Here is a 4656-nt window from a genome sequence, read left to right on the forward strand (position 1 = left end):
CTAGAGGTATGCTAGTAAGATGTGCTTTAGGAGTAGGCAGAAGAGCCTTGACTTCTAGTTTACAGGGGTGTAAGTGTCCCACCATGCTTAAATTTCCCAAACTGGTGCCACTAAACACAGTGTATCACAGTGTTCGGTGATGCACTGACCCTTGGGCAAGTGGCTTTGTTCAAGTGTCTTAACCTCTCTGAGCCTCAGCTTACTTTTCTATAAAACTGGAATAATAAAGCTAACTCTACACGATTGTGAAGACTAGAGTTAAGGTGTAAAGTGCTTGGAGCAGTGAATGGTGTGTTCTTAGTAGTTGCCAAAATGTTTGGTATCCTGTTTATTGGTCCATCCATAATATCCATCTCTTTAATACACCCCCACTTTCCATCCATATCAGTGCATCAGCATGTATTTTATAGCCCATGGGGAACATGGGCTCCCTGCTCTTGCTCCTAAAGCCCCAACTTCCACCTCTCCCTCATAAGAACATTGAGTTTAGCATCTGTCTCATGTAGGATTGATACCTCAGGGAAAGGGAGCAGTCCCATTGTCTTCAAATCCTCCAGAGCATCCTTCAGTGACTGTATTAAGTAAGCAATGAAGAATAAAAAAGAGGGTGTGTTTTTGACTTTCCAAAAGTTCAATATGATAACTTGCTCTTGGGTAAAATTTGTTCCCCAGAGTCTACACCTAGTTGAGGGAGTAGCAGAAATGACCTGGTTCCCTACCTCACTGAATCTCTGCCCCGTGCCATGTGACTCCTTGTGTCCTGGCTCTGAGCTTTCTGCCTTGCTGGGAGTCCTCCTCTTTTTTTTCTATCATTGACAGGAGGACATCATGAGGCTGATTCCTGGAGGACATGGCCCTGGGAGAGCTGCATGTCCCTGTCACTTGAGTGAAGCCAGACTGGGGAAGGAGAGCTGTCTGGCAGAGCCATCCCTAATCCTGACCCTCAGATGCCATGCCTGAGAGGATAAATGCATATCATTTTGAATTGCTGAATTTTCCAGTGTTTGTTAGTCTACAATATGGGTTCACTAGGTATCTAGTGCACCCGAAAATGAATGTACACCTTAAGATAAGATTGTATCCAGTGAAGAGAAAAACACAGAAGTTGGAACCATTTAGTATGAGGGAATGTATTCTTCCATTTGCACTTTTCCTCAAGTCTATATTTGTAGCCCTTCCCTTCTTTCTGTAGAGACCCTGTCCCTTAATCTAATTTCTGACTGATCTCTCCAAAAACTCCATGTGTGAATCCATAATACATATACTTGCTTATTGTCTATTTCCTTCTGTGGGGTGAAATATCCATAAGAGGGATGGTCTTCAGTGCCTCTTGGTGCTTAATGAGTAAACATTGAAGGAATCAAAGAATGCTGTCTTATGTTGAGTTCCTTGCAGTTCAGTTCCTGAGACAGTTTTGTAAGCATGCTGTTTTTTAAGAAAAGTTCAAAGAAGGCATAATCAGGTCGAGGAAAAGTTGAAATATGACTCAGGCCCCCAAACAGTCTCAGCTAGCCTCATGTGTCAGTGGAGGATTAACATTGTCATTAGGGCTATTCTCATCTTTTTATTACCCATCTATCCATGAAACCTCCCTAGAAAGTTGTAAGAGCTCTTGAGGGTGCTCTCTATAGCTGATGCAGTGTCAAAGGAGCTGACAGCCAAGGCTGTTTCCAGCAGCCTTCCCAGAAATTGGTAAACGAGTCCCTTCATTGAGAATAGATCCAGGCTGCAGGTGTCAGTATCCAACATAGTCTACTGCTGTTCAGCTCAAATTCATTACTTTCATTTCCATTCTGAGGAAGGAAAAAACAAATGTGTGTTTGTGTTCAGGATTGTGGGAGTTGTTTTTGTATTTCAGAGTAGTATGTCTTTGTACAATGTTTGGGTTAATATATGTTAATTTAGTGGCAGTGAGACCAGTATATGAGAGGTTAAAAGCTAGCATAGTTGTAGATGCACACAATTCCTTTATTTTATGTATTTACTTTTATGTGGTGCTGAGAGTAGAATCCAGTGCCTTAGGTGTTTTAGGCAAGTGCTCTACCACTGAGCCCCAGCCCCAGGCCCAGCCCCTAGCATATATATTTTTGATATGGAAGAATTTCAGGAGAGAATTTGTTTGTGTTCTGTTGAGCATTTTACATTGTGTGTGTGTGTGTTTTCACTGTAACTCAGTAGAGTCAATGACTTGAGAATTAGTGAGAGTGAGCTTTATTAGCAACAAGCTGGCCTGATGGAATGGAAGATGTTAGGCTTCAAGGAACTTATGATATTCCTAGATGGGTGCATCAGTTGTCTGGTATTTCAAAAAAGTAGCCTCTTCTGGAGTGTGGGCTGTTGATATCTTATTTTATTCATGTATGGTCACCAAGAGTTCTGGTCCAGTATACCTAAACAAGACTTAAGGGATCAAGGTTTCTCTGTTAAAATTCTTGATTAGAGTGGTTTGTGGGTTTTGTTGTGGTCAACAGTTCTTTTTCATTTTTTTCAGAGGGGGGGTTGCTTACTGGGGATTAAAACTCAGGTGTACTTGGCCACTGAGTCACATCCCCTGCCCTATTTTGTGTTTTATTTAGAGACAGGTTCTCACTGAGTTGCTTAGCACCTCACCGTTGCTGAGGCTGGCTTTGAATTCTCGATCCTCCTGCCTCAGCCTCCCAAGGTGCTGGTATTACAGGTGTGTGCCACCGTGCCTGGCATGGTCAACATTTCTGGCAAGCATGTTTTCAGGTGTGACCTTCTCCCATAACTTCGTACTAGGGAGTTTCCAAGAAGGGAGGGTCTTGTGCATTTCTAGCTGGGTTTATAGTGTGCAGATAATCTGTGAGAGACAGGGCAAGTATAAGCTAAGAGAATTGGATTTTGATTGGGTGAAGGGCTGATATGTTCTTTCATGATGACTCTTTGATTATAATTATTATATGAGAGTCATTTGAACAAAAGGCATTTTTGCAATAAAAAGATTCATATTTTATATTCAATTTTGTGGTTCTCATGTATTACACAGTGAAATTGATGATATGCTCTCACATGGTGTTGGTGGGCTGTTGGGCAGTCCTTGTATGTATTTCTGGATGCCAGGAAGTTTTTCTTTCATTTTGATGGGCATGAAGATCATGGGGTGGTTATTTGTATGAGAAAATGAGATGTTGCGCTTGTCCTGGAGGGATGGTAAGAATTCAGAGGGCTTGAGTGTTTTTTACTCTTTTTTTTGTGGGGTGCTGGTGTCCCTAATGTGTTGATATACATTCAAAGATTAGGGTTTGTTTTGTTTTCAACTTACCCATGAGAATCTGATAAGTATTCACCGGTGTCGGTGGTGGTGTCTGGGTGGCTATTTGAGACCAAGGGAAAGTCATGATGTGTTTTGTGAGACTGTGCAGGGTTTGGTGTATTTGGAGAGCTGTTGTTTATTTGTTTAGGCTCATGAATGCACCTTGGGATGTTTGGGTGTAATATGTGTGTTTGCGTATGGGCTATGTTAATGAATGTGTTTGGGTATATATCTCTGGGTTTGCCATGTGATTGATGTAGTTGGGAAGTGGAGGAGGGGTGTTTGTATATTTGGGATATGGTACTTGGTCATGTGGGTTTTATAAAAAATTTCTTTATTCATGTATATGTACTTGCGTGCTTGAAGACTGGTCAGTTACTAATTTTGTGGAGTAGTAGGATGAATATGTTCAAGTGTGTTGTGGAGTTGGTGGGGTTCTGCATTTTTGAAGACAAGGAGTTATTCATATTTGGGAGTGTGTGAGCTTGTATAGTATAATGTTTTGTGTATAATTGGGTATATTAGCATATTTTTATGTAATGGGTAACTGTGTAGAAATGAGATGCCTATGGAGAGTTACTTGTGTCTTGAGGTTGTATTAACTACCACAACTCAGGTGTATGTGTGTTTGTGTGGCCTGTATTAGTAATAGTTGTGAGAAGGAGAATATTTAGGTGTCAATTAGTATGTGTATTTAAGGGACATGGCAGTTGATGTCTGCATTCTGGGGCCATATATGTATGATGTAGAAAGTTATTTGTAACTGGGAAGTAAGGATTATGTATGTGATGAAGAGGTGGCATTGTGCATATATACAGGGGCTGTGGGAATTGTGTTTATATGTTTTAGGGACACATGATACAGTTATTTGTTAGCATTTGAGTAAAATCAAATGTATTCTATTCACCTGTTATTATTTGGGGTTTATAAGTGAGCTTATGTGTATTTTAGATGATATTCTTGAGATAATTTTTGTGTCATGGGCATGCAAATTGATTTGTGGATTTGTATATGGTTGGTTGAATTCTATAAATTTCTTCATTGGGAATGAGGTTGCTAGGAGTCTTCAAAGTGTATTTCTTTGGAGAATGCTATGCCATTTCTGGGTGTGGAGAGGAACGTTTGGCTGGTGAGGTTGGCAGGCTGCATTCTGGAGATGTGGAATACTTTGTAGTGTTTTAAAGATTCTTTATATTCATGATTTGGATATATTTATGTGTCTGTCTCTCCTTTCCTGTTTGGAAATTATGTATATATTCATACATGGATAGAGATTAATGTGTGCATTAATCGTGTGTGCTGGTATCAAACTCTCTGTCTCATTGCATGCAAGACTAGCATTTTTGTGTTTTGTATGCAGGCACCCAAGTGATTAGGTGTAT

The sequence above is a fragment of the Marmota marmota genome, unplaced genomic scaffold, assembly GCF_001458135.2.
Source record: "Marmota marmota marmota unplaced genomic scaffold, marMar, whole genome shotgun sequence".
NCBI lineage: Eukaryota > Metazoa > Chordata > Mammalia > Rodentia > Sciuridae > Marmota > Marmota marmota.